The sequence below is a fragment of the Equus caballus genome, chromosome 1, assembly GCF_041296265.1.
Source record: "Equus caballus isolate H_3958 breed thoroughbred chromosome 1, TB-T2T, whole genome shotgun sequence".
NCBI classification, from domain to species: domain Eukaryota; kingdom Metazoa; phylum Chordata; class Mammalia; order Perissodactyla; family Equidae; genus Equus; species Equus caballus.
Window position 1 is genome coordinate 35,625,425 of NC_091684.1, and position 6,844 is coordinate 35,632,268.

Consider the following 6,844-nt stretch of genomic DNA (forward strand, 5'->3'; position numbering starts at 1 on the left):
AGTTTTTTGATTTTTATAGTTGCCCTTTTTATATCTTAAAAATTAAGTAAATAGCTCTTTAAAAGAATGCTCTGAAAAGTATTTTCAAATATGTGTCATAGCTATGAATTGTGAAGAAATAAAAGTTGCAAAATTGGTCTATGCTGCAAAAGGGTATTTAGCTACATTTGGAGGAAAAAGCATCTATAAGCCTACATTTAGCAAGTATAGACAGACTTTCAAAAACAATGACGATTCTGCAAATAGTTACTACTGCTAAAATCAAATGAGAGTTTTTACATAAATTCAGCATAAGGAGGACTAAAGTTTGTCAAGTGTAAGTATTTTCAAAAGCTTTTGGGGCAGACCTGAAGCAAGTTAATATTTTTTTCAGTGATCTCTTTATTTTGATTGCAAAAACATAACAGGAAGCCATTTTGCAAGAGAACAGAATATAGGCATTTTTTAAAAAAACTAAAATCCCGTCACCCCAAAATAATCAACTTTAATTTTAATTGTATATTAATTGATACTCTTTTACAGATGATTTAATTTGCTGTGTTGTTTCCCATTCTGCGGATGAAATAAAGTATATTTAACCACTCCCATTACTGGACATTTTGATGGTTTCACCTGTTACTGTTATAAACACTGTTGCAATTTAATTCCTTGTATATAAATATTTGTACATATCTTTGGTTATTTTCTCAGGAAAATTTACTAGAAATGGAACTGATAGGGGAAATGATATAAACATATATTTTATTTTTTTATTGGACTTGAAAGCCAAATATTTTGCATTGCTTTACATGTTTTCTTCCTATGTCTAATTAACTCTCCCTTCTGCAAATTTAATTCTCATTCATCCTCCAAAAGCCAGTTTTAAGCTTTATTTTCCATATAATTTCGGTGAATCCTGCAATGATCATTGATCTCCCACATCTTTTATTACGTTTTTATTTGTAATTTTAAAATAATTTGAGACTTAGAAAAATTTGCAGAAACAGTACAAACTATTTCCATATTCTCTTTATTTATATTTATTTATCCATAATCTTTATATTATCGACAAATATTATCTAACATAACCACAATAGAATTATCAGAATAATGAAATTTACATTGATATAATACTATCATCTAATCTACAGATTTTATTCAAATTTCTCATTTTGTCCCCCTAATGTCCTTGATCTGGTGCAGGATCAAGCATTCTTTTTAGTGTTCATGTCTCCTACCCCTCCAATGCAGGACAGTTTCTCAGTCTTTTTTTGTCTTTCATAACCTCAGAGCCAGCTTCATGGGCTTCTGGTCACACAAGAGTCTGCACATTTGATTTAATGTTCTGCTGTTGCTGTCTTAATATTCTTAATCATTTTTGAAGAATGAACGTCACAGTTTAATTTGAACTGGGCTCTGTAAATTATGTAGCTGATCCTGAATGACCTTGATGCTCCTGAAGAACATTGGCCAGTTATTTTGTGAGATGTCTCTCAGTTTAGGTTAGTTTAATGTTTTCTCATCATTAAATTCAGGTTATGCATTTTTGTAAGAATATCACAGAAGTGAGTGACATCAGCAACATGGCCACGTGAGCTCACCCGGGACTCTCTCCCCTCCAAAGTACAACCAAAAAGAGCAACTGCTTTCCAACCAAAAAATCAACTCTAATAACAGAAATCGTCAGAGACCCACAGCAGCCAAACGAGGAGGGTGGAGAGGGTGGAGAGGCTGGAGCTGCCCTCAGAGGAGCTGGAACCCGTAGGGGAGAACTTTGCTCCTGCCCCTAGAGACTGGGATTGCTGTAGCAGTGCAGGAAGGAGCAGGGGAGGGGCCGCGCATTGGGGGATCATCCAAAACTCCCACCACCCGTGCAGCGAAACCCTCTAACAGGGGAAAGCTTTCGCATGGGGGAGCCCCAGCAAGCCAGGGCCTGGGGAGACCAGAGAGTGAGAGCTGCTCCAATACGCGCGTTGGTGTGAATGAAAGTGCCCCTCCTCCCCCAACCCAAGCTGGGCGCCGCCATCTTGGCTGAAGGTGCAGGGCTCAGAAAACAAGCCTCTCGACCCCCCATCTAGTGGCGACAGGCTGTAATTGCAGCCGAATAATAGCATCATGTGCAAAAACCGCTCCTCTACCATCCAGCAGTTTATAAAAGCTCCAGTCCAAAAGGAAAACAATAAAAATACAGAAGTAGGTCTTGAGGGCTTGGAAATGAGTAAACTAAGTGAAGAGGACTTCAAAATAGCTATCCTCAAAATATTCAATGAGGTAAAGGGAAATATAGAGAAACAAGTCAACAAGTTCTGGAGTTACTTCACAAAAGAGATTGAAATTATAAGGAAGAATTAATTAGAAACACTAGAGATGAAAAATACAATGGATCAGATAAAACAGAATACGGATTCCCTGAATGCCACTGTAGACACCATAGAGGCGCAAATTAGCATAATCGAAGATAGACAGGCTGAATGGCTCCACACAGAGGAAGAAAGAGAACTAAGAATTCAAAAAACTGAAGAAAATCTCAAAGAAATAGCTGACTCAATGAGAAAATGCAACTTAAGAATCATCAGAATTCCTGAGGGCGTGGGAAAGGAAAATGGAGCAGAAAGTGTGCTCAACGAAATAATAGAAGAGAACTTCCCAAATCTAGGGATTGAGAGAGAAATGTGTATGGAGGAAGCTTTCAGATCTCCTAGATTTGTCAATGTAAAAAGACCTACTGCAAGGCACATAGTAGTAAAAATGGCAAAAATGAAGGACAAAGAAAGAATACTCAGGGCAGCAAGGCAGAAGAAAATAACCTACAAAGGAACCCCCATCAGACTTTCAGTGGATTTCTCTACAGAAACCTTACAAGCTAGGAGAGATTGGAGTGACATATTCAAAACTTTAAAGGATAAAAATCTTCAGCCAAGAATACTCTATCCAGCAAAAATATCCTTCAGATATGAGGGAGAAATTAAATCTTTTCCAGACAAACAAAAGCTGAGGGACTTCGTAGTCACACGACCTCCACTACAAGATATCCTCAAGAAGGCTCTCATACCTGAAAAAAGAAAAAAAGGGAGTAAGGGGTCACAAAACACAGAGTAGGGAGACAAATAGATAGAATCTGAATAGGATAGCAAGTATTCAACTATAGCATTAGGATAAAGGGAAGGAAATCACAAAAGCAGAGACAATCTTATCACTCTAACCACAAACTCACAACACAAGTTGGAATAAGAGATGCAAATAATAATTTAGGAGGGGAGGAGAAAAGAGACTGAAACAGTCTAGGCTAAGGAAGTAAGAGACCACCAGAAAATGGACTATATTATACACGAGATTCTGAATACAAACTTCAAGGTAGCCACTAAACTAAAAAACAGAACAGAGACACAAAACATAAATAAGGAAAAGTCTAAGAAACCCAGCATAAGAAGTTGCAGAAGTCAATGGGTAGGCTAAAACACACAGATGAGAAACAAAGGAAACACAGGAAAACTGGAAAACGAGCAACAGAATGACAGCATTAAGCCCTCATGCATCAATACTCACCCACAATGTAAACGGATTGAACTCTCCAATAAAAAGACACAGAGTGGCAAAAGGGGTTAAAGAACAAGATCCAACAATTTGTTGCCTCCAGGAAACACACCTCACCTCCAAGGACAAACACAGGCTCAGAGTGAAGGGGTGGAAGACAATACTCCAAGCTAATAGCAAACAAAAAAAGCCAGTGTCACAATACTTATATCAGACAAAACAGACTTCAAGATAAAGCAGGTAAAGAGAGACACAGAGGGCCAATATATAATGATCAAAGGGACACTTCCTCAAGAAGAAATAACGCTTACAAATATCTATGCACCCAACACAGGAGCACCAAAGTTCCTAAATCAACTATTAACAAACTTAACAGAAGATATCAAAAATAACACAATAATAGTAGGGGACCTCAACACCCCACTCACGTCAATGGACAGATCATCTAGACAGAAAATCAACAAGGAAACAGTGGAGCTAAATGAAAAGCTGAAACAGTTGGACTTAATAGACATATATAGAACACTTCATCCAAAAACAGCAGAATACACATTCTTCTCAAGCGTGCATGGAACATTCTCAAGGATAGACCATATGTTGGGAAACAAGGCAAGCCTCTACAAATTTAAAAAAATTGAAATAATAACAAGCATCTTCTCTGATCATAATACTGTAAAGCTATAAATTAATTACAAGAAAAAAGCTGAGAAAGGCACAAGGATGTGGAGACTAAACAATATGCTATTGAACAAGCAGTGGATTGTTGAAGAAATTAAGGAAGAAATCAAAAAATACCTGGAGGCAAATGAAAATGATAACATGCCATAACAACTCATATGAGATGCAGCAAAAGCTGTATTAAGAGGAAAATTCATCGCAATTCAGGCACATCTTAACAAACAAGAAAAATCCCAAATCAGCAATCTTAAACTACACCTAACTGAATTAGAGAAAGAAGAACAAACAAAGCCCAAAGTCAGCAGGAGAGAAATAATAAAAATCAGAGCAGAAATAAATGCTATTGAAACAAAAAAGGCAGTAGAAAGGATCAATGAAACAAAGAGCTGGTTCTTTGAGAAGATAAAATTGGCAAACCCCTAGCCAGACTTACAAAGAAAAAAAGAGAGAAAGCTCAAATAAACAAAATCAGAAATGAAAGAGGAGAAATAACAAGAGACTCTGCAGAAATACAACGGATTATAAGAGAATACTACGAAAAACCATATGCCTGCAAAATGTATAACCTAGGGGAAATGGATAAATTCTTGGACTCCTACAATCTCCAAAAGCTCACTCAAGAAGAAGCGGACAATTTGAACAGACCAATCACAAGGAAAGAGATTGAAACAGCCATCAAAAGCATCCCAAAGAATAAAACCCCAGGACCAGATGGCTTTCCTGGGGAATTCTACCAAACTTTCAGAGAGGATTTAATACCTATCCTTTTCAAGCTATGCCAAAAAATTAGGGAGGATGGAACACTTCCTAATACATTCTACGAGGCCAACATCATGCTGATACCAAAACCTGACAAGGACAGCACGAAAAAGGAGAACTACAGGCCAATATTGCTGATGAACATAGATGCAAAAATTCTCAACAAAATTTTGGCAACCTGAATACAGCAATTCATCAAAAGGATCATACATCATGATCAAGTGGGATTCATACCAGGGATGCAGGGATGGTTCAACATCCACAAATCAATCAACATGATACACCACATCAACAAACTGAGGAATAAAAACCACATGATCATCTCAATAGACGCAGAGAAAGCATTTGACAAGACCCAACAGCCATTTATGATGAAAACTCTGAACAAAATGGGGATAGAAGGGAACTACCTCAACATAATAAAGGCCATATATGACAAACCCACAGCCAACATCATTCTCAATGGGCAAAAACTGAGCGCCATCCCCCTGAGAACAGGAACGAGACAAGGATGCCCTCTATCACCACTCTTATTTAACATAGTTCTGGAGGTCCTGGCCAGAGCAATCAGGCAAGAAAAAGGAATAAAAGGAATCCAAATGGGGTGGAAGAAGTGAAACTCTCACTGTTTGCAGACGACATGATCTTATATATAGAAAACCCCAAAGAATCCATTGGAAAACTTTTAGAAGTAATCAACAACTACAGCAAAGTTGCAGGGTATAAAATCAATTTACATAAATCAGTAGCATTTCTATACTCTAGTAACAAATTAACAGAAAAAGAACTCAAGAACACAATACCATTCACAATTGCAACAAAAAGAATAAAATACCTCGGGATGAATTTAACTAAGGAAGTGAAAGACCTATACAATGAAAATTACAAGGCTTTTCTGAAAGAAATGGATGATGACATAAATAGATGGAAAGACTTTCCATGCACATAGATTGGAAGAATAAACGTAGTTAAAATGTCCATTCTACCTAAAGCAATCTACAGATTCAATGCCATCCCAATCAGAATCCCAATGACATTCTTTACAGAAATAGAACAAAGAATCCTAAAATTCATATGAATCATCCTAATTCAACAAAAGACCCCGAATTGCTAAAGCAATCCTGAGAAAGGAGAACAAAACGGGAGGCATCACAATCCCTGACTTCAAAACATACTACAAAGCTACAGTAATCAAAACAGCATGGTACTGGTACAAAAACAGGTGCACAGATCAATGGAACAGAATTGAAAGCCCAGAAATAAAACCACACATCTATGGACAGCTTATCTTTGACAAAGGAGCTGAGGGCATACAATGGAGAAAAGAAAGTCTTTTCAACAAATGGTGCTGGGAAAACTGGAAAGCCACATGTAAAAGGATGAAAATTGACCATTCTTTTTCACCATTCACCAAAATAAACTCAAAATGGATCAAAGACCTAAAGGTGAGACCTGAAACCATAAGGCTTCTCGAAGAAAATGTAGGCAGTACACTCTTTGACATCAGTATTAAAAGGATCTTTTCGGACACCATGCCTTCTCAGAGAAGGGAAACAATAGAAAGAATAAACAAATGGGAATTCATCAGATTAAAGAGCTTCTTCAAGGCAAGGGAAAACAGGATTGAAACAAAAAAACAACCCACTAACTGGGAAAAAATATTTGCAAGTAATACATCCGACAAAGGCTTAATATCCATAATATATAAAGAACTCACACAAGTCAACAACAAAAAATTAAACAACCTGATCAAAAATGGGCAGGAGACATGAACAGACATTTCTCCAAAGAAGATGTACGGATGGCCAATAGGCACACAAAGAGATGTTCATCATTGCTGATCATCAGGGAAATGCAAATCAAAACTACACTAAGATATCACCTTACACCCATT